The sequence below is a fragment of the Macrotis lagotis genome, chromosome 7, assembly GCF_037893015.1.
Source record: "Macrotis lagotis isolate mMagLag1 chromosome 7, bilby.v1.9.chrom.fasta, whole genome shotgun sequence".
In the NCBI taxonomy this organism is placed as follows: Eukaryota; Metazoa; Chordata; class Mammalia; order Peramelemorphia; family Peramelidae; genus Macrotis; species Macrotis lagotis.
The window spans coordinates 208472787-208498034 of record NC_133664.1 but is presented as its reverse complement, the minus strand read 5'-3'; the positions used below and the strand labels follow the sequence as shown (position 1 = coordinate 208498034).

General features: G+C 37.5%; 1 pseudogene; it reads left to right on the top strand.

The window, feature by feature from the left end:
- The first annotated feature begins 1953 nt into the window (after positions 1-1953).
- Positions 1954-25248, top strand: part of LOC141494258 (zinc finger CCCH domain-containing protein 15 pseudogene) — a 52289-nt pseudogene continuing 28994 nt past the window's right edge.

The following is a 25248-nucleotide window of genomic DNA, read 5'->3' as shown; positions in this document are numbered from 1 at the left end:
TAGGAGTGGGAGTAGAAACTGTTAGTGATCCAATGAGTGTGAAGAAAAGGGACTTTTCATTGCTAGAATTATCTATCTTGCTCTTTTATCTGCCTTACTTGTTGCTCTGCATGCGTCACTACAGATATTTATTTATGAAATTTGAAATAGTCATGCATCTTATTTAGCACAGTGGAGCTAAGCATATCACATGCAGGATGGAAAAGGGTATACTATATCAAGAAACTAAGGAACAGGATGGGTAGATTTTTTTGACAGTTCTTTGTGGTTTTTGCCACTGACCAACTTACTGCACAGTTGGGTCTAAATTATAAAACATCTGTTTGCTTAAATTGATCCAGTAATAAAGCTACCATATGGCATCCCATCACAGACATAATAATAGCTTACATTTCTAGAGATTGCAAAACTTCCAAGTGTGTCCTGAACCAGATTATAATGTCATTGGGAAATGTTTAATAAAATAAATTAAAATGCAAGAGAACACACATAATGTTAATGTGTGATTTTCTAAGTCAATATTTGACCCACAGGTTTCTGTTTCTCTTTGAGTTTGATATCACTGCTTTAGAGGCCTTTAAAGCTTACAAATGACTTTCTTTGGAAGTAGAAAATAATAATAGTTTTTTGTTTTCATGTATCCATAAAGATTTTAAGACTCAAAGAGAGCAAATGTGCTTACTTAAGATTTCATAGGAAATGTCAAAACTTGGATCTGAGACCTGATTTCAGGAATAACCAACACTTTTCTTCTACTAGGCTTCATTCTCTTTTTGGGGGCACTATCAAGAGCAATTTGGCAATTGGGAGTTTAGGGATCAAGTGGTGGTTCTACCATTTTTTAGTCTTATTACCTAAATAAGTTATATAAACTTTCTGGGTCTCAGTTTTCTTATAAATGGGAAAGAAGGGACTAGACTAAATTATCTCTAAGGTCTCTGACAGTTTTAAATCCTATGATCCTAAGCTACTTCGAATCTCTGAGCCTAAGTATCCTCTTCTAGAAAGTGAGGTAATTGGATTATGTCAGAGGATTCCAGCCTTTTCAAGGATGAGAACTCTCTCTGATCTCTACAGAAGCAAATTCATTCTCTCTCTCTGTCTCTCTCTCTGTCTCTGTCTCTGTCTCTGTCTCTGTTTCTCTCTGTCTCTCTCTGTCTCTCTCTGTCTCTCTCTGTCTCTCTCTCTCTCTCTCTCTCTCTCACACACACACACACACACACACACACACACACACACACCAGTCTTTGATTGAAGAACCCTCATACAATAGGAATTATATAATATATATATATAATATATATTGGATACATCATATATATTACACAATAGAACTCTAACTGGTCTTTCATTGAAGAAATACATGATGAAAATAGCTATTGTGGAAAATTAAAACTACAGCTATTATGAGAATCAGTGTTTATTCTTTCAATTGAAGTAAGTTTGGAATATTTCTTATACTGTCATTCCACAAATTTTGTTGAAGTTTCACAAAGATAAACATGACATTACCTGGCACCTAAACTTGAATTTTTGGGCCTTTTGCAATAGCTCTATGCCCACCTGTGCCTTAAGTTGTCTGTGATCCACATGTTGCAAACTACCAGACTAACTTCTCCTTTAGTTCCTTTTCTGCTCTAATATTATATCTTTGTGATTGTGTGAGTGATAACAGCAGCCAGATGGTGCAGTAGAGTGTGGGGCCTAGAGTCAGGAAGACTTATCTTCTTGAGTTCAAATCTAGCCTCAGGCACTTACTAGTTATGTGATCTTGGATAAGTCACTTAGCCCTGATTGCCTCAGTTTCCTCATCTGTAAAATGAGCTGGAGAAGGACATGGCAAACCACTCTAGTATCCTTAACAAGAAAACCCTAAGTGGGGTCATGAAGAGTCAGATATGACTGAAAAGACTGAACAGCAATGAATGATAATAACATGTCTAGAGCACAGACATGGACACCAGGTTTGGCACTTCGCTTAAATCTCAACTAGAGAAGACAACTGAGAGAAAAGCTATAACTCAAGAATCAGATGGAGCTCCGACACAGACCTTTTACCATGACCATTATCAACTACCATACAGTATGTAAGCTAAGTTGATGTATTCTAAGTACTCAAATTGAGCTAAATATTCTTGTTCTGATGCAAATGTGCAAATGTGTTATTTCACCAGGGCCTGCCTATGGAATCCCAAATGTGAAATGTATAAAGGGTTAATAGACAGATTACGTGGCCATGAGGAGTTCATCCTGAGAGTCATTGAGACCGGGGACAACAGGAATGTCCATACCAGAGTGCTCTGAACTCAGGAAGGAGCTCTGGCCCTTCTCTCTGTTTGTTCTCTGCCTTTCATCCTTATCTTGTTTAAGATTCTCAGGAAGGAGCTTTGGTCCTTATCTCTCTGCCTTTCATCCTCATCCTGTTTAAGCCAGGATACACACCTTTTGTGGCATGCCCATTATTCTTTCACAGTGCCTGGAGATGAGAAATGTTGATAACAGGGGGACTAGGCTTATATATACCCTTACTCAACTATGTGAGTTAGAGATGTAGTGTCCTGTTAATAAAACCTGTTATGCATCTCTCCTGGTTGAACTCTCATTATTGAACACGCTGGCTGTGTCCGTGTGGTGCCACGAAGACCTTGGAAAGGTAGGACCTGGCTGCCCAAAAGGAAAAGTCAAAGGACTTTTCAGAAATGCTCTGATATCGTAAGGTAATAATGACTGATATTTATAAAGCACTGATGCTGTATCTTGCTAAGCCCTACAACAACGAATAACAGTTAAGATTTACATAGTATTTATTATATATCAGACTCTGTGCTAAGCATTTCACAGTTATCTAATTTCATTCACACAACAATCCTAGGAAGAGGTATTATAACTCCAATTTTACAGATGAAGAAACTGAGGCAAATAGAGATTATAAATGACTTGCCCAGAGTCACAGATCTCATATGTTTCTGAGGCCAAATTTTCTGAGGCCAAATTGAACTCAGATCTGCCTTGCTCTAAGCCTGATATTCTATCCATTGTACCAACAGCTACCCTAAAAGGTATAAAAATTATTTATATATTTGAATATTTTCTAATAGATTCTTGGTTCAACTCAGTTTCCAATTATTTACTGTATTCTTCTTACAACATCTCCAGTCCTTATATAAAATCAATAAATTCAGTTTTATTTAATTTCATTTCCATGTTCAACAGAGAATTTATGAAGTGATTCCAAAGTCCACCATAGGGCCTAAGGCATTTTCCCTCTCTAACCTAAGAAGCTGATCTCTAGAGGTTCCTTTCCTCTCTGAGGTTCAAAAACATTAAAGAAGGAGATTTTTTGATGAAAATAGACATCTTATTGCTCATTCTATTTCAGGGGTTGAAAAACAAAATCCATGACAAAGAAGTATTGAGAAAATAACCGTGTTGTTTATTTATTTTTTGAAACAAAGGGATTTATGATAACAGTTCAGAACCAGGACATTGTCACAAGAAATTATAAAAGTTATTTCTCAAGGAGACCAGGGTTAGTGATCATGGCATATTACGCAAGAAATAATTGTGTGGCACATCATTGCCAAAAAAGAGTAGCACCTTGTCAGATATGACCAGATGACTAGAATTATTTATCAGAAATTCATATCCCTGTAAAGCAAATTTTTAAAAAATTCAATAAATTTTTAAAAATTAAAAAATTCTAAAAAAACACACTGAAGAACTCAATCAATAACTTGTATTGGAGCTGGACCATTGTCACAGACAAAACTGCTAATTATAACTATCAAAAAATAAAATTGGGCCACAAAATCTTAAGAACTTTTTTTTTGGATTATTTTTGTTTGCTTTTTTTGAGAGGCTTTTGGGATTAACTGACTTGCCTATGGTCAAATATCTGAGGCTATATTTGAAATCAGATCTTGATTCTAGGGCCACACTGTGCCGCTTAACTACCCCTTTTATGAGTACTTTTAATAGATGTCACAAAACAAATATTTATAATCTTCAAAGTACACAGAATCAAAAGATTTCATATTATAGAGAAATGATAGAAATCAAAACCATGTGAGAACAGTTGACATGCATGAGATCCCTATTGCCCTATTGGCTATTAGTTGTGACAAGGACTTCAAAGAGCCTAGTGAGGATAAGTTGATGACCTAATACTTGTATTCAACCACAAAAAGTTATTTTTATAAATGTAAGTTTACAGAAAAACTAAATGTGATATAATAATATCTAGAAAGCAACTTGTCTTAGGAACATTTCTGTCTGAACTCAATGGAAAAGAGATTAGGAGAAGAAAATAATATTAATAGTAATCCATTGTCTACAATGTGATGTTATTGAGGAGAGAGTGTGGCTAGTGACTGCACAGTCCTGTCTCATTTAAATAGAAATCACTTGTAAGTCATAACATTACCTTCCTGATGTTATAGCCCTTTTCAAGAATGAAAGACAAACAGTAATAACAACAACAAAGATTGGTGGAATAATGACAAAATTGGGAAATACTAGTTGGGGTGATGGTACAATTGGCATTTAATTTGTCCTGGGACTGTTGTAGTATTTGTGAAGTCTTGGAATGAACTTTGAAACACTGGCAAGTTGAGATAGCACTCCAATTAGTATGAGACAACCTGCTCCTAAGAGTCAAAGATGGTACTGCATGGGATTCTTGTGACAATCAGCTCAAGTTGAACTAATGAATAAAGGCTATACTTATAAAAAACCTTGTTGGTCTTCAGGAATGATACATTAAGTATTGAGTCCATAAGGTCATTGCTAACACATTACGAAGTTATCCTTAAGAGATAAGTATGGCATGGGGGTTGGGAAACATAGTATATCAAGTCATGTATCAAAATGTTTAGAGCAGAGGGACTGTGAAGCCCATCTAAACCAATTTCCTTCTTTTTAGCTCTAGGATTGGAAATTACCTTCTTTGTCTTTTCCTGGTAAGACATTTTAGAAATTTCTGGAGGAAAAGCAAGACCTTGAATAAATGATTTCATCTCAATTTTGCCTTCTATTAAAATGAGTGGTTTGGATTAGATGACCTCTGATTTCTCTTTCATTGATAAGATTAGGTTTACCTTGAAGTCAAGATTTCTTGTATATTTTTCTTGAAGCTTCCTCTGGAAAAATCTAGGTGGTATACTCCATATCCACAGAGCAGAGCAAAGCAAAGAAGACCTAAATTCAAATGGTTCTTTATTACTTGGAGGTGTCCATGGGCAATGAATTTGACCATATTCGCTGAGGTCATTATTTCAGCATTAGGGGTAGATGGGTAGAGAAGGAATGATAGGAATAGGGAGGCAGCTTATAACTTTTTAACCTCCATGTTAAGAATAGTTTAACCCAGTGACTGGCAGGAGCATGAGGGTTGTGATTAATGTAATGTCAGTGATAAAGTAATATACCATAACTCCTGTATTTCATTCCTACAGATGGACTTGGGATGGCTGGAGAGAAGGCATAGCTGCTTTAAATCTGGTTCTGATCTATCCATTTTTCCCCCCTGTCTTTGTTTCTTCCCAGGGAACAATGGACAGAAAACTCTTCTGTTTCAGAGCTTCTATTGGTTTATGTTTAAAGAGGTTTCTGGCACAGACCCAGCAAGAAAATGCATTCAATAGTTTTTATTTCCTTAGATAGAAACCCTCCACTTCTCAGCTGAAAAGGGAAGGGATCAAGATATACTAAGGAAAGGGGGCATTTCAGAAATGGTGATGTGCTACGGTGATGAAGACAGAGGAATTAAATGTTAAGTATGGGTAGAAAATGTACCAAGATATTTTGAGGACTATATTTGTTCTTCAAGCTAAATACATAGAATATGGTAATTCAGAAGAATAAGAGCCACTTAAGATTTTTAAAGTTGTTGGGTTGCCCAGGCAATGTATAGGCATTTGTGGATAATTTGTTCCTAGCAGTAAACATTTACACTGTGTTTCACATCTTCAAATATTCAACCATAACATCTAAGGATTTTAGAACTTGGAGAGAGAAGACCTTAGGAATCATCTAATCCATCTACTCATTTGCAGGGCTATTCATTGACTTGGTCTATGCCACATAATCTTAGCAGAACCAGGACCAAATCTCAGATGTGATCCCCAAATATTGTGCTCCTTTCATTTTTATCTTGCCACTCTCCACAAATAACTGCCCTTCTTTTACCAAAGGTGATATTTCTTTGCTTCCCATTAAAATAGATTGGAATTGACTGTTTTTTTTTCAGTCGGGGGAACTAAGGAATGTGAAGGTGGAGAAAGAATAGTTCAAATGGATAAAGAAAACTATAATGCAAAAGGTAGGATTTTTGTCTCAACTATAGGTATCTTCCTTGACTTCAACTCTACCTCTGGACCCTCTAATTCTTCACCATAAGAACCTCTGGATAGAAAGACAACAGAGACTGAGACGTTGTGGGGACAAAGAGCTCAGACCTATTCTGGTTCCAGTTCGTTGCAGACATGATAGAGCACAGTGAGAGGAGGTGGAAGTGACTCCTGTCATTATAAGCCTTGATTTGCATAAGAAGCAGACCCAGGGAGACTAAAGAAAGCTCCTTCTGCACAGAGATGAAAAGCTGTGAATGCTTCATTTTTACATAAATTGACTACTCTGGTTTAAGTGGAGGTTAGCTGGGTCTCCTGCCTACTTTTCTGCAAGTTTGTTTTTCACACAAGAGCTTTTAGTGACATAATACTGCTCAAAAAGTTCCATCTCCTTTCTCTGGAATTGATTCAGATGTAGCATTTCTCTTGCTGAAGTCTGTCCTTATCCACTGAGTAGGGCTTTTACTGCAGGAAGGGAGAACGAGGGAAGGATTATGAAAAGAGAGGTGAAGGGAAAGTGGTGGTGTAGGTCCGAGACAGGGGGTGGGTGGGGGAGATAGAGGAGGTGGGGTAGTATTGAATTGAAAGAACTTTCATCATCTGCTCCATCCTTGCCAGTGACTGAATTGCAGTGAAAAACAGTAACAGAAAGATTCCCGACGGTGACAGAAACCTGAAGAAAAAAAACAAAACACTACCAAGAGGAGTTACTGATCTCTCCCATATCCATGTTTATGCTGGCCCTGGGACTAGACTTTCTAAATTTTTTCAACTGATCCTGGATGTGTTACAAGTATCAGTTACAAAGTGTACTTTGCTTACATACTTTTGCTGATTTAAACAAAGGAGGAGAAGATTGAATTGACTAAGCAAATTGAATTGTATATTTCCTAGAATTTCTGGGTTCAAGGCACCTTATAGGTTTTCTGACATGTGCTGAGACCTGGGAAAGACTGAGAGGAGATGAATAAATGGCAGATATTTTATTTTGCATTGCTTTATTTTTATTGTCTTGCTTGTTTGCTTTTATTTTCCCCTGTGAAAAGTAAATGCTCTGTTATTGGATCTCAGCATGTTCTACATGTTCATTGTAGGGAGCCACTTCCAATTATAACCAGGACAAATGCTTAGGTCTTCACAAACTGTGGGGGGAAAGTAGAGTTTTTAAGATGTGGATGCTCAAGAGCTTACTCTGATTGAGTAAATCTATAATACTCTATGCTCCTGATACAGGAAATTGAGGTTTTCACTTAGAAAGGCAAAGTCAAATGACAGCAGGTTGTCTACTCTCTGAAAGTCATAGAGTTTGACATTTACTCAGCATTTTCATTCAGTGGGGTAGCCACTAGGTTAAGTGTGGTGTCCAGTGCCAGATGCTTCATTTTACATTTTTTAATTGTATTTTTTTTTAGTTTTTTATCTTTTGCAAGGTAGTAGGGTTAAGTGGCTTGCCCAAGGCCACACAGCTAGGTAATTTTAAGTGTCTGAGGCCGGATTTGAACTCAGGTACTCCTGACTCCAGGGCCGGTGCTCTATCCACTGTGCCACCTAGATGCCCCAAAACTGTATTGATTTTTAAAAAAAAAATTACAACTTCATATCCAAATACATTTGCTACATATCCTTTCTTTTTCCCTATTCAGTGAGTCATTTCTTGCAAACAATTCATCAAAAGAGTGGGGCAGTATAGATAATATTCCACATTTATGGTCCTCCACCTTTGTAAAGTAGGGAGGCAAACTTTCTCATCTATTATTCAGAATCAAGCTTGGTTATTATTATTCCACAGTATTAATTTAGGCTTTTTGTCATTTACATTTATGTTATTATAATCATTATTGTATATGTTGTTTTCTTGTTCATCTTTCTTTAATCTACTTCAGTTTATTAAGATTTTCTGCTGCCTCTATGTATTTTTCCAGTTAAGAAATTGGAAATTTCTTATGGCACAGTGATGTTCCTTTGTCTTCATGTGCCCTAATTTGCTTAGCCATTTTCCAAATGGATGATTTATTTTGAGTTATACAATTTTTCCCCTATTTCTTGCTTCCCTCCCCCCACCAGAAGGTAGTCTCTTAGTCTTTACATTGTTTCCATGGTATACACTGAGCCAAGTTGAGTGAGATGAGAGAGAAATCATATCCTTAAGGAAGAAAAATAAAGTATAAGAAATAGCAAAATTACATAATGAGACAATGAGTGCTTTCCCCTGAAACTGAAGGTAATAGTCTTTGGTCTTTGTTCAAACTTCACACTTCTTTCTCTGGATACAGATGATATTCTCCATCACAGATAGTCCAGAATTGTCCCTGGTTGCTGCACTGATGGAATGAGCAAGTCCATCAAGGTTGATTATCACCCCCCATGTTGCTATTACGGTGTACAATGTTTTTCTGGTTCTGCTCATCTCACTCAGCATCGGTTCATGCAAATCCCTCCAGGCCTCCCTGAATTCCCATCACTCCTGATTTCTAATAGAACAATAGTGTTCCATGACATACATAAACCACAGTTTGCTGAGCCATTCCCCAATTGAAGGACATTCACTTAATTTTCAGTTCTTTGCCACCACAAACAGGGCTGCTATGAATATTTTTGTACAAGTGATATTTTTACCCTTTTTCATAATCTCTTCAGGGTATAGATCCAGTAGTAGTATTGCTGGATGAAAGGGTATGCACATTTCAGTTGCACTTTAGGCATAATTCCAAATTGCTCTCCAGAAAGGTTGGATGAGTTCACAGCTCCACCAACAATGTATTAGTGTCCCAGATTTCCCGCATCCCTCCCAACATTGACCATTTTCCTTTCTGGTCATGTTGGCCAGTCAATACAGTTTCTTCTTGTTGAACAGGACTAAGATAGTGCCCTTCAACATCATCCAAAGGTTAACTTTTCATTCAACAACATTTATTGTATACTCACTATGAATCAGGCTCTATGCTAGGCAATAGAGATACAAAATAGTCACTGCCTTCAAGTTTACATATCTACACAGAAGCAAAAAAAAACCCAACCCAAATATACACAAAACTATGAAGTAATTTCAGGGTAAAGGGGGGGAAAGGAACACTAATAATTAGAGGTATTAGGAAAGATGTGGTGTAGGAGATACCATCAGAACTGTTCCTTAATGGAATCTAGAAATCCCAGAAAATAGAAAATTAAAAATTTAGGGCTTTCCAGGAATGAGAGCCAGCCCATGCAATATTAAATAACTAGAAAATGGAATATAGAGTACCTCCTGAGTAATATGAACCAGATCTGGAAAAATAGCCAGCTTTAAATGACAAATGGAGGAATTTGTTTTATCCGACTGATAAGAGGGAGAACTGAAACTTCTTGAGTGTGAGAGTGATGTTGTTGGAACTATGTTTGGTGGTTAGATAGTTAATCTGGTATTTGTGTGGAGGGGAGAGAATGAAATCAAGTAATACCATATAGGAGGCTTGAGAGGAAATGATGAAGGAACTGAAAGTGGTAGTCATTTTATTGGTGAAAAGGGATGGATTTTGTGAAAGCAGAATTAGTAAGAATTGGCAACCAACTGACTATAAGGGTCAATATTAAATGACAAGTTGCATCCAAGTTTGCAAACCTAAGTTTACTTGAAAGATGGTAGTGCCCTTGATAGAAATGGAGGAATTAGGAAGAGACAACATAATGCATTGATGAGCCCAGTTCTCCAGGTTCTCCAGCTTCTCGGGGATGTGCCCATATAGGTAGTTGTCTAAATGAGAATGAGGATCCATCAGGGTCTGAAAAGTTATATCCCTTTGTTAGTATAAACCTCTAGGGATAAAATGGTCCTCCTTCATATGGATCGACTCTTTCTGCTATTTAGGGGGGCTTATACAATTATTAATATAATCACTTTAAAAATTCTTTCACAGTGAGCTGCAATCACTGGCAAGGATAAAATCATGGCTATTTTGAATCAAACTTGCAGAATTCTGTCCTGTTTAAATCCTGTGTATACTAAGATAATCATTGACTTCTTCCAATTGTCTTTACTCCTACATGCAATAAAAATGCAGGAAGTTATTATTTATTGTAGTTTTATTTAAGGGTAAGATACTTTCAAAGACAAATTAGGTAAGAAGTCATAAACTGACCTAAAGAACAGAAAAACTTCATTGTAAATGACTGCCATTTTCAGGATGAGGTAAAGGAAAAGGATAAAGTGGGGATTGAAATACTTCCCATTTCCATATCCTCTCAGTCACCTCTCAGCCAGGGACTTTACTAGGCTGAGACAGCTTGGTGCTTCTCTGACTGACCTGAGAATCTCTCCGTTCATCAAAATCCTTCTCTGTCAATCTCTTTACAAAAGCAAAGGTGCCCCCTCCCATCATTCTCTGAGCAGTTCAGTTTTAAAAAAAAATATTAGCATAGCGTAGCCCCTAGCTTTGACTTGGGGCTTGTGGTGAAATTAGTGCCATTTGTACAATTCTCAGTATTCATAGTGAAGTTTCATAACATTTTCAGTGTCTCCAAGGGTGTGAAGAAAAACAATTTGACCTATTAAGGCAAAACCCCACGTTTGTTTGTGGCACAAACTGAAAGGGTCTGACTTGAACTGCAGACTTCAACCTTGGCATACACTTCTCCACTGCTTGATTAGTAGCTGGATTTGTTTCTCCTTGGCAGAGATTGGTACCTAGGTGGTATCTGAAGTTATTTTTACTCAGCAAAAGCAAAAAAAATTCAATGTTAATAAAATGTATTACATAAGTCCCAATAATAAAAAAAAGTCATAAATACTTAGATGATATAAAAAAGAGATAGAGAGAATACAGATTACAATGATCCCCACATTGTCAGACTACTGGGCAGTGGAAGATTCCAGTTACTAAATTAGATGACCCTCTGTTTCATATGCCTCTAGTCACCCTTGAAAAAGTGGGGAAGGCATTGACTATTCTGTAAGCCATCTGGCAAATGTCCCGCATTGTCCTCTGGGATACTTTCAGCTTAAAGAACACTATTGTCAAATGTTGTCTGACCTAGTATAATCCAGTTTTGAATTGCTTGAAATTAAAAGGCAAGAAATAAAAGCAATTGATAGAAGGTATAGAGTTAGAGATTTCAGTTCAATTCAAGACAATCTTGCTTAAAATTTAAGCTATCTTAAAGTAGAATATGTTGCCTTGGAGGTAGAGTGTTCTCTATCACTCCAAGTTTTCAGTGTTGTATAAAGGATAGCAGATGCAGATTAATCTCTATGCTCCTTTCCCATTAAAATTCTGTGATTTTCTGAAACATGAAACTGCTCCAGAAAGCACATCCTGATTTTTTTAAGGACAAAACAAAATCAGCCATTTCCTTATTTGGATGACAATATATTTTAGAGCTAAGAACCAAGTTAATAGACTCAGTGTTCCAAAGAAATATGATGTCCTGAAAGGCTGAATGAATAGTCTTAGATTTAACATCCCAACTTGCTTGTTAGGTATATCTAGCTAACAAAGAAAAATTAGAAACCAATTGTTTTTTAGGTTTTTGTAAGGCAAATGGAGTTAAGTGGCTTGCCCAAGGCCACACAGCTAAGTAATTATTAAGTGTCTGAGGTCAGATTTGAACCCAGGAACTCCTGGCTCCAGGATTGGTGCTCTATCCACTGTGCCACCTAGCCGCCCCTAAACCAGGTCTTTTTAAAATGTGTTAGTTTGGTTTTGTGTTGGGAAGAGACTTATAAGGACAATGTCATTATTTCATGGTTTTGACTGGAAGAGGGGTTACTCAGGAGAGTTTCTGATCAAGTTATATGTCTTTCGATCACTTTGATGAGGTTAAATCACTTTGGAGATTTGAAATGTGGACATACTCATCAGTCCTACTAATAGGACACAAGGAATTCAAAATGACTGGTTAACCAAGAATCAGGGGGACAGGCTCTAAGAAGAGCAGCTCTTGGGACATCTAGGTGCAAGAATGGATAGAGCACCAGCCCTGGAGTCAGGAGTATCTGAGTTAATTACCTAGCTGTGTGGCCTTGGGCAAGTCACTTAACCCCATTGCCTTGCAAAAACTAAAAGAAAAAAAAAGAGCAGCTCTTCCCCATATAAAACAAATTACAGACAGCTCTTCACTACCAGGACTCCCTCTTTTCCTTTTCCCTTTCTCCTTTCTCCAAGAATGCTGAAAAAGAGGCAAGACAGGTGGGGGGTATTATTACTTTTCCCTCTCATCTCACTCTATAAGAGTAATTTTCTAAAGCAGGTGTAAGCCTGTGCTTTTGATTGATTTGAAAAGAAATGCGTGCCAGGACTGAGTATGGGATATTGTCAAAAGAAGCTGAATATGACAGCTTAGGAGGCCCATTGGGGGGGGGGGGTTCCTGACCCTCAAGTTCCTGGGCACTTTCTGCCTTTGTTTTTCCTTATAATTTTTAATTAGAGACTGAGAATGGGATTTCTTTGTTCAAGAATTAGTAGCAACTGGGGACTAAACAATTTCATTCGGAAGCCCATGGCAGAAATAGATAGACCTCTTGGTCTGGAAGGGGTGTCACAGGTTGGAGAAATGCCTCAGGGATTAATAACAAGTTTCAGACATCAAGTATTGGACCTTTCAAAGAGAGAAGGGGTTATTTAAATGTGACATGCTTCTAGAAAGAAGATCGCCTTTTTGGAGAGCAAACTCAATAACTTTATCAGGTAAGTCAAATCCATAGGAAGGCTTGCTCAAGTGTGATCCCCCCCCCATATACTTTGAGGGTATCTAAAAGGGTCTTTGAGGGATTGGAAAAGAGAGAGGAGGTTGTGTTTGCCTGTTCATAGGGGAGGGAGGTACTTCTGTCAGGTGATACTTCTTGTTAATATGCTGGACTTGTAAGAGAAGAGGTTGCTGTTTTTGCACAGTATTGGTAAGAGCACAACTGGTTCTACTCCTTAGGAAAATACTTGGAAACTGGAACCCAAGTTTTCCTTGGAAAGAGAAGTATCACAATGCAAGGCCTTCCTATCTCTGCCTTTGACTGATCTCTCTAGTGAGAGAAGGGGCATGTTAGGGAAATAGTATGCAATTTTAGGTTTTTCTTTCTTTGGTTATCTCTCTCTGTCTCTGTCTCTATCTCTCTTTCTCTTTATTCCCTCTCTTTTTCTTCCTTCCTTTCTCCTTTTCTTAGATGACACATGAAGGCCAGTAAACAACATGGAAAAAGTTGGAAACTCAGAAATGCATAAAATACACGTATAGTATTATATAATATCAACCCATTTTATGTTTTAATATCATAATAATCCAGACTTCCTTGATACAGAAAAGGGGGGGCATAAAATTTTAAATAGATTTTTTTCAGACAGTAGGGACACTGAACACCTAACCCCACAATGTGAAAGGGATAATTGTAGTTTGGTCTTTGGTAAAGCAAGGCTAATAATATTTAACTCTAATCATCCCATACCATTTTTGTGATGAAAACACTTGTAAATCTTAAAATACCCCCCCACACGTGTGTGTGTGTGTGTGTGTGTGTGTGTGTGTGTGTGTGTATGTGTGTGTGTGTGTAAATTACCATTATTGTGCTATTTTTCTTAGTTCTTTCAATGGTGTTCAGATAGAAATGGTCCTGGGGCAAATGTGTGATATTTCTTTGAAAAGATATAGTTATCTGAATTCTTATATATATATATATATATTATCCATAGATTAGGAGAAGCTTTTGAATATTGTTATTAATGATTATAATAATTATTAATTTCAATTATTATCATTATCTAATTTTTCTCATCTTTTTTGGGGGGTTCCCTTAAAATCAGTCCAACAATAAGATACTATGCAGGTATTCTTTGATATTTAATGTTATAGAGATTACTGAATAGGCTGATAAAAATGACTTTTTTTTATAATAACTGCATCTTCTGTGGATTCATTGATAGTATCTTTAGTAACAGACAGTTCAGCTGAGATAATAAATAAGAGATAAGCAGGATAATAAAGTAATTGTTTCCATGTGACTCTAAATTTTTATTGTTGTCTCTATATTTTTTATTTAATATTTATTCTCATTTTGTACAAATAATGTTTTTTTACATTAGTAAAATATTCTTGTTTAAGAGTAAACGAAATACCCCCTTCCCCATAAATGTAGACTTGCTTGAGCGATAAAGTAAAAGGGAGAGAAAAAAATTAAAATTAAAAAAATAATAGTAATAATTGTAGGTATGGCCAGGTGGCGCAATGGAGGAGCACCAGCCCCAGAGCCACGAGCACCCAAGCCCACATCCGGCCCCGTACACCCAACAATCATCCAGCCGTGTGACATGCAAGCCACCCGAACCCCACTGCCCTGCAAAAAAAAAAAAAAAGAAAAGAAAAAAAGACCCAAAATAAAATAAAATAGTAATAATAGTAGGGGTGGCTGGGTGGTGGGCAGAGCATTGGGCCTTGAGCCAGGAGCACCCGGGTCCAAATCCAGCCTCAGACACCCAAGGATCACCCTGCTATGCGGCCCCAGGCAGGCCCCCCAGCCCCATTTGCCCTGCACCCTCCCTCCAAAAATAATAATAATAATAAATGTGCTTCAGTCTTTGTTCCAACACCAACAACTCTGTCACGGGTGGATCACATTCTTTATGATAAGTCCATCACAAAAGTTACTTCCATATTTTTCCACTGTTGCCATTGCTGATCACAACTCCCTCCTTTTGTATTTCTCCACTACCATGTACTATATTTTTCTCTCTCCTTTCACTCTGACTCTGCTGTAGGGTATCTGAGTAGTGCAGCAGACAGATCCCTGGCCTTGGGGCCAAGAGGCCCCGAGCCCCTACACCACCCCTTAGGCCCAACATCCACCTGGCCCTATGGTCCTGGACAGGCCATCCAATCCCAGCCCCTTGCAAGAAGTAAAAAAGAAAATGTGTTATATCTGACCACTCTCCCCCCATGGTCCATCCTCTCCTCCATCACTTACATCCCCACCCCTTCCCCCTGTCCCCCTTCTCTCCTTCTTACTCCAGAGGTCTATACCCCATTGAGTATATATATGCTGTTTCCTCTCCTAGCCACCTCTGATGAGAGCAAAGATTCCCTCATTCCCCCTTGCCTTCCCCCTTCCATATCATTGCAATAGCTCATTCTTATAAAGAAAAATCTTATTATATAAAATATCTTTGCCTATTCCCCCTCTCCTTTTTCTTTCTCCCATTACATTTCCCTTTTTTTCTATTGACTCCATTTTTACACCATATTTTATCTTCAAATTCAGCTTTCTCCTGTGCTTCATCTATAAAATCTCCTTCTACCTGTTCTGTTAATTGAGAAGGTTCATATAAGTATTATCAGTGTCATTTTTTTCTATGCAGGAATACATGCACTTCATCATCATTAAGTCCCTCATATTTTCCCCTTCTCCTCCAATCTCTATGCTTCACCTGAGCCCTGCATCTGAAGATCAAACCTTCTGTTCAGCTCTGGCCATTCCAACAGGAACATTTGAAATTCCCCAGGTTCATTGAAAGTCCATCTTTTTCCCTGGAAAATGACATTCAGCCTTGCTGGGTAGTTGATTCTTGGCTGCATTCTAAGCTCTTTTGCCTTCCGGTATATTATATTCCAAGCCCTATGAGCTTCCAATATAGTTGCTGCTAAGTCCTGTGTGATCCTGACTGTAGCTCCACTGTGTCCTTCTGGCTGCTTGTAATATTTTCTCTTTGACTTGGGAGTTCTGGAACTTGGCTATAATATTCCTAGGGGTTGGTCTTTTGGGATCTCTTTCTTTGGGGGATCAGTAGATTCTCTCCATTTCTATTTTGTGTCTCTATATTTTTAAAGCTTTTCACATAGAAGACAGTTTGTGCATTGGAAAGTGCTCTGGTTTTCGAGTCAAACCCCATCTCCACTGTTTACTACTTAGATGACATGGGTATAGTTATCTAATCTTCCTGCATCTCAGTTTCCTCAGATGCAAAATGAAAGGGAGAACTTGGTTTGGACTAAATAGCTTCTAAGGTCCCTTCCACATCCTTTCCATTTAGTTTGGAGATTATGAGTATGCAGTGAAGAAGCATCTATTAAACCATTGTTCATAATTAATCAGTGTTTGGGCAATGATAATAATCAAGTTCCAGTACATCTTATAGACTGAGTTCTCAATGATATTTTTTTTAGGTTTTTGCAAGGCAAATGGGGTTTATGTGGCTTGCCGAAGGCCACACAGCTAGGTAATTATTAAGTGTCTGAGACCAGATTTGAACCCAGGTATTCTTGACTCCAAGGCCGGTGCTTTATCCACTATGCCACCTAGCTGCCCCTCAATGATATTTTAAGATCTGTATTTGTAGCATGGGAATTTGTCATTTGTTAGTCCATAACAGAGTTTGTGATAAATAATTTCAGTCATCTGATTGTGTCTTTCAAATATGTGTCTACCCAAGATAGTATAGGTACAAGCATGCAAAATATCCATATTAATCATTTTGTACAAGAAGACTCAAATACAAAAAAAAAAAGAATAAAAGAAAGAAAAATAGCATGCTTCAGTTTGTATTCAAACAATATTAGTTCTTTCTTTGGAGTTAGTATATCATCATTAGTCCTATGGAATTGTCTTGGATCATGGTATTGCTGAGAATAGCTGTCATGCATAGTTCTTTATCATACAATATTGCTCTTAGTGTGTACCTTCTCCTGGTTCTTTTTACTTCACTCTACATCAGTTCAATGCAAATCTCTTCAGATTTTTCTAAAATCATCCTGCTTGCCATTTATTTTAGCAAAATGAAAATTCATCATCTGATAGTGTCTTTCAATGGATCTAGAGCAGGCATATTAAATTATTTTCATACTTAATTGCTATATTACACTGTTTTCTTTTCTTCAATGAAAAGTTTGCACCAGTCAATATAGATCTGGACTCTTTAAGGATAACCCTCTTCTTTTTGATGAGAAACTGCCGACCTTGCTACAATTACTCTAGTGGCAGGAGCTCTGTATCTTATTAAAATCATATGTGTAGAGTGTAGAATACTGTTTTTTCCCACATGGTTTATGTATCTCCACAAGGGTCTCTCTACCTGTGGCTTACAGGGAAACAAGAAGAGGTATTTCTTGGAGTCTCTTTTCCCTACCCTTCTCCAATGGAGACTTTGATTCCTTTCAGTAAAAGAAACAAAAAGTTGGGATCAAAATCTGTCCACTCTCCTCTCCTCAGAGACAGAGGCTAAAATTATATCTATCTGCTCCCTTAAATAGTATTAGAAGATGCAAGTTTTAGATAACAATTTAAACTCCTGATTGTTATTTCTTCATTTTGAAGAGTGTCCCAAACTATTTATCCAAGGGTTGACTCCTTTCCATCAAATACCAGTTCCACAATGAACATATATAGCAAAAAGCAAATAAACCCATTTATTAGCAATACAGAAATCAGAGAAAATACACACCAGGAGTCTAAGTGCCATACAATACACAGAATGAATGAATGAATGTGCTTTCCTTTTGGAATTGAGATAGGAGAGAGAGACAGAGAGAAAGAGAGAGAGAGAGAGAGAGAGAGAGAGACAGAGAGAGACAGAGAGAGAGACAGAGAGAGAGACAGAGAGAGAGACAGAGAGAGAGACAGAGAGAGAGAGAGAGAGAGACAGAGAGAGAGAGAGAGAGAGAGAGAGAGAGAGAGAGAGACAGAGAGAGACAAGACGGAGACACCAGACAGATAGATACAGAGACAGACAGAGATAGCAAATCAGAGACAGACAGAGATAGCGAATCAGAGACAGAAAAAGAGACAGAGACAGAGAGAAAGAGACTCAGATCTCAGTTGGGGATATGTGGCATAATAGGGACAGAATGTGTTCTTCCCAGATATTTCTCTCCCTTCATCAACCTGAAGAGGAGTTGAAGTCTCACATCTTTCTGGAAGCTAGAAGCCAGAAGAGTTTGGATTTTTTCCTTTTCTTTCATTCCTGCCAACTCCAGTTGTCCCCTTCAAGCAGCACAGAACATTCAGTAATCAATTTCCATCAATCAGAAGAGATCCCCCTACAACTGCCCCTTTGAGTCAAAGGATACATATATGGGTTTTTGTTTGAGTTTCTAGTTCCTTTATCATCCATTTTACAAGGTCAAACATTTATGTTAGGATTTGTACTGTATAAGTGTTAAATGTTCTAAATACTTTCTTTCTCTTGGGCTTTGATTTCAGAATGCTGACAAAGCTCTGAATATGTATAATTTCAGTTTTCTCCCAGATAGCCTTGTGTTCTATGTATCTCAAGGGTCCCGCAACACTTATTCCTCCCAGTTTAAATCCCTGTAGTTATTGTTGCTCCTATCGGTTTGGGGGTTATGGCAGGAAACAGGAGGCTAGGAGACGAAATTAGAGAACATCCTACTCATTTGTCTTCATCAGTGTAAGTCTTCCCAGGGAGACCCTAGAACGCAAAAATATGAGTTCTAGTTCTGACTCCACTTAAAAGCTTTATGACCCTCAGTTGCCTCATCCTTAAAATGGGGATTGCAAGATTTGTCATACTTGTCTGTATTGTAATGAGGGAGATATATTGTAAACTATACACTTGAGAATGGTGGTGATGGTGGTAATGATGATAATGATGGTAGACAAATAATAAGGGGACTTAAATCATTGAATTGTTTTGACTAAAAGAAAAATGGGCTGCTTTGAGAGGTGGTGGTGAATTCTATTAGTAGAGCTGGGTGATTCCTTGTGGAATATGTTAGAGTAGGGATTCCTTTTGTGTGAGTTGGACGGTGCAGTGCAGTTGGGCAGTGCAGTCCCTTCCAACTCTAAAATTCAGTTATTCAGAGAGAAATCATTTTCCTCAACATGTTCCTTCACAAAACGCTATCTGGAAGTGAGTTGATAATTGGCAGCACTGAATTTATCTGAATTTTAATTGATGCTGTTCCATTAACCTTGTGGTCAGGAATTTCAGTGTGATATCTAAAGGGTGGTAGGACAATGTTCCCTTTGGATAAGTGGATCTCTGCAGATCTATATGACTGTAAAGTGAATCTGTCAACTGAGATAGGGAAGGGGGAGGTAGCAAGTTCATGGAGGGAAGGGGCTCAAGGATCTTGGAAGCCAGGGAAAGAGAGCAGGAGGAGGAGGAAGGTGGGGCACTGGGGTCAGCCACATGAGAACCTATTTGGAACTGACAGGAAGAAGGGGAGGTCAATATATTGGGGGCTAAGCATGAGCACAGAAAGGAGAGATTGGGTGGCATGCTTTAGCTGGAGAAACCTCCTGCTTGATTGACAGAAGATATATGTAAAACTAGAGTGGGGTAGGAATGGGCAGAATGGGCTTCAGAGGTCTCAGGTTAAACCAATCCCACTTGCTAGTCTCTCATTTGTAGGCAGCAACAGTGTGACAGTCTCTGTGTGTGAGGGGAGTGTGAAGCCACTGAGCCTAGAGACTAAAGTGGAGAGAAAGAACACAGTTTTGTACAATAAATGTTTTTTTTTTGGAATATGAATTTCTTTCAGAATTCTTTATGTAAAAATTGAATTAGTGTGTGAGAATGGTCTGTACTTATTTTCACCATGGGTACCAGATTCCAAAGCATTATAAAGAAAGACAGTGAGGTTGGAAGTAGAGGACAGATTTTTCCAGGGGGAAAAAGCTAAAAACAATCACAAAAATTCCATTGTTAAGCTGAATAGAATCATTTGATTATGCAGCAAAGTACACTGAAAATAATTTAATCTGAAAGTTCATTTTTCTTCTTTTTACAGAAAAATTGGTACTACATCAAGCACATTTAAAATGTCAGCCAGATGGAAGACATGATGGGAAAAGAGAGGTTGCAGCCTTTGGTGTCTGATGTCTGCCATCAGGAGTCTTAATTCCTTCTCTGTATGTGATTTGGACCCTGAAACTATATATTTAAACCCTGTTTCCTGATTTTAGGTCATGAGGTGAGGAATTAAAGGAAAAGCTTTCAATCAGTCATGCACTGAACAAATATTTGAAAACCTACTAGGTACAAAACCTTGTGTAACATGTTTTGAGTTGACTGAGACATGGCCTATCATAGAGATAGAATTAGAACCATCCTATTTTACAGATGAGGAAGCTAAGCCCCAGAGAGGATCAATAATTTGCCTTACTTCACAAATAAGTAGCAGAATTAGAATTTAACCTCAGCAATTTTAAGTTGAAATCCAGGATTTTTCTTACTGAATCCCATCACCCATGACATTGGGGAACATTGGAGCTATAGGGGAAGTTCAAAGCAGTATACAAGTAGACTATAGTCCAGTAGAACTGCAAGCACAAATGGATTTTGAATCAATAATACTGGTTCAAATCCTGGCACTTCTAACTGACAACCTATGTTTCCATCCTCAAGTTCCTTCATCTTTCTGGCTCTCAGTACCTCAAACATGAAGTGAGGCAGCTGGGCTAGATAATTACTAGGATTTTTATAGCCCCAAATCCCATTATTGCATTGTACTGAGGAGTTGCCCCTCTTCTAAGTTATAAGCACTTGGGTTAGAAACTGGTCACTATTTCTAACTTTGAAGAAAATCTGGGTATAATTTTCATAACCCTACTCAGTCTTCCTGAGAAATAAGGGAGAAGGAAAGACAAATGGAAAGAAAATGAGAATGATATCTCTGAATTCCATGATACTCAATGGGATGTGATGATGTGAAGCAGCAAGCACCCCACCCTTGAGTGGGTGAGGGGAAGGAGACAGAAGTGCATTGGAGTAATCCAAGAAGAGTGTCATGGATTCCTTTGGCAATGGTGAAGCCGATGGGAATCTTCTCGACATAAGAGGTGTGTGTGTGTGTGTGTGTGTGTGTGTGTGTGTGTGTGTGTGTTCCCCATGTAATTTCTGTTATCTATATATTGTACTGTTTAGTATGGTTTACATTGGGGTAACTTGAAGAAAGGCTTGAATGGATATCTCTAGAATCTCCTCTACCCACTGTTCTCCAAGAGAGACTTAGATCTATTTGCCCCACCCCCATCTTCATCCTATTGTTAATCTGGAAATAACTCTTAGATTCAAACTGCACTCCTGAGTGTTAGGAGTACACCAAACTAAATATCCAAGTTTTGACTTTTTTTCCCTCCAAATGCCAGATATTGAGCTATGAATTCTGGTCTCCTCCTTTTTGAGGTTCGATCTTTGGTAGTACCATAAATTATTAGGATTGTGTGAGTCCCTAGGGAGAGAATAATCCTTAAAACTACAAATCCAGTGAGGTGAACTCTCAGTGAGTCAAATGCAAATTCTATCTTCTTTCTTGTCTATATTTGCCAACTTCACAATGGAAAAAAACAAACTCTTTTCATCATCCTCCATCCTCTCTTTTTTTGCTGGCTAAAGCTCACCTTTGCACCTGTGCTGTTGATCCCATATTTTCTTTTAAGAGGTTGCTCCCTTAATTATTTCCTCTTTCTCTCATCTTCAAGTTCTTGTATACATTGGCTCCTTTTCCACTACTAGGTCTTCCCTAGCTTTAAAAACTCTCACATGACCTTGTTATTCTCTGAAGCTATTCTTATATTTTTCTTTTCCCTTTTTACAAAACTATGAGGAATAAAAACAAACTGTTTACATTAATTGCTTCCATTTCCTTTTCAGTCTCTTGTCTCTCTAGCTTTTGGTTTCACCATTTGACTGAAATTGCTCCCTCTGAGGGTACAGATAATCTCTTAAATCCAATGGCCTTTTCTCAGATCTCAACCTGGTTTTCTCTGTCATTTTTGACAATACTGAACTCTCCCTATTTGACTCCCTTTCCCATTCTTCTTTGCTGCATCATTCTTTTTTCATTCACTAAATGTGAATATCTCTCACATGCCTTAATTACTCTCTTTCTCTTTGTGTCTCTCTTTGTTTCTCTTTTTATATAGCTCCCTCCCTATCTATCTATAATCATAACAAAAACATAGCTGTCATAATGTAACATTATGACTGACAATCAAATGCTAATATCTAATTCTACTACCAATTATGAAAATATAATTTATATATATTTATAATATGAATTTTTTTCTTTTCTTTATCTACAATCATAGGTTCATCTATAGGTAGATGACTCCCAAATCCATATTTTTCACCATGGAACTACATTCCATATTACTGATTGTCCATTGGACAACTCTACTTGATATTTCATAGTGATCTTAAACTGACTAAACTGAAATTCATAACTTATTTAAAGCCCATCTCTTCTCCAGACTCATTTCTAATGATGGTATATGCAGATTCAAATTATTCTTCATTTACCCCCCTCTCTCTGCCATATCTGATCATTTCTAATTCTCGTTGTTCTTCACTTACACATTGCCTCTCATATCCATCTCTTTTTCTCCTCTCCCTTGGCCTTGATCCTTGTTCAGACTTTCCTCCTTCCTTACCTGGTCTATTGAATGAATGAATAAATGAATAATACATGTATTAAAAACTTACTGTGGACAAAAGTCCATGTTAAGCATAGGGATATAAGAATAAAGGAAGACAGACTTTCATGGAGGTCACATTCTAATGGGGAAGACAATATGTATGGAAGTCTTCAGCTGTAAGTCAGATCCTGTGACCCTCAGAGTGTAGCTGAAAAGTACATGGTGATGATGCCTCTTCTTTAATGTCTTTGCCACTGGAAAAAACCTATCAGTTTCAGATGTTGCACCATTGGACATGCCAAGGGTTTTGGTGATAAGAACTTTCCTTTCTGTATCTTCAATAAAGGTGATGTGACTGTAACTCTTACAGGAGCAGTTGCCAAATGGCATATCTCCAAGGGTTACTTCTCAGAATAATGATTGTAGACATGGGTCGTTTTGTATTTCTTACCTGTGACTTACATGTCATATCTCTTGGTAGAATGTAACCTCTCTGAAGACAGGAATTACTTCATTTTTGCCTTTTTTTGTCTCCAGTGCCTAGCTCAATGTGAAGCCCCAAATAGGTTCTTAATAAAGGTTTGATGGATTGAATTGAATGGGCACTAGGATGATGATGATGATGATGATGATGATGATGATGATGATGATGATGATAATGGTATGACAAAGAAACAAGAATGTAGAAAACTTTATCAAGAAAAAAAATCAGCAGGAATGTTTGAATTTGAGGATTCATCTTGTGGCCTGGATCCCTTTCTTCCCTAGTCTCTATTTAATTACTTACACAAATTATACCTTCAACGAGATGGGAAAGGTCAGAAGATCCAAATGATACAGACAAATAGGACTGATAAAATGAGGCAAAATTGATGGAAATTATATGATTTAACTTTTAGAAAAGAGACAGCTTTGGTGGGTGGGGAGCAGTCATAATGTAAAAGTAAGTCCATGAAGGTAGAGGTGACAGTCAATTGCTAATATTTGGTTCTACTATTAATGATAAAAGAGAAAATGTTAGATATATCTAGAACAACTAGAGAGAAGGCATAGTGTGTGTAGCTTAGGTGCCTAGAAAACCTAGGTTCTTGACCTGCAGAGAAGGTACTGATAGACACTGACAATAATAACTATAGCTAAAATTTATTTATATAGCACTTACTATTTGTCTGACACTATGTTAAGGGCTTTACAATTATTATCTTGTTTGATCCTTACAATGATTATCAACCCCATTTTACACATGAGGATACAGAGGGAAACAGAAGTGAAGAGATTTGTCCAGGATTACATAGATAGTAAGTGTCTGAGACCACATTTGAATTCAGGTCTTCCTGATTCCAGGCCCAGTATTCTATCTGCTGTACCATCTAGCATAATAGAGGAAGTTTCCTTATCATGGATATGAATACTAGTGAAATCACAGGTTTAGACCATAAAAGACTGTAATCTGATATTAGGAAGACTTGCTTGATATTCAAGGGTCAGAAGGCACTGAAATGAGAAGCAAAAGAATTGCTTTTCTTAGTCTTTAATTATTAAATTTCTTTTCATTATTTTTTCATTTCATTCTGAGTTCTGAGCTGTTTCGCTCTTCCTTCCCACCTCCTCAAAGAAGGCCAATTTTGATATAGTTATATATATATATATATATATATATATATATATATGTATATATATATATATATATATATATATATATATATATGTGGAACCCTGTAATCTATATTTCCATATAACAGTGGATAGCATTTTCCCTTCATAAGTCTGTCAGAGTTAGTTTGATGTTCCTTTTACTCAGAATAGCTTAATCATTCAGTTACTCTTCAAACAATATTGCTGTTGCTGCATACAGCATCCTCTTGGTTTTACTCATTTCACTCTGCATGCTATGCAAGTTTTTCCATGTTTTTCTAAAATCTACCTATTTATTATTTCTTACAGCACAGTAGTATTCCATCACAATCATAAACCACAATGTCTTCAGCTATTCCTCAATTGATGAGTATCCCTCAATTTCTAGTTCTTTGCCACCTCAAAGAGAGTCTCTATAAATATTTTAGAACATTTAGGTTCTTTTTCTTTTTCCATGATCACTTTGAGAAAGAAACGTAATACTGGCATTGCTGGATCAAAGGCTATGTACAGTTTTATAACTCTTTGGGAATAATTTCAAATTTCTCTTCAAAATGTTTTTATCAGTTCACAGTTCCACTAACTTCCCTCCTCAGAAGACTAATTTACTTTTGACTGCAGGCTTCTTAATCTACATACTTTTAAAAAATTCCCTGTTTTATCCTATCCTTTTCCCCTTCTATCTCCTCTGTAAGTTAAGGAGACTTTTATACTTAACTAGATGTATGCATTATTCCCTATTAATCCCAGTTCTGATGAGAATATGGTTCCCCTACTGCCTGTTCTCCATCCTACTTCCCCCTCTACTGTAAAAGGTGGCATAGTGGATAGAACATTGGCTAGGAGTCAGGAGGACAGGAATTCGAATTCAGCCTCAGACAATAGACACTTTCTAGTTTTGTGACCTTGGGCAAGTCATTTAACCCTAATTGACTT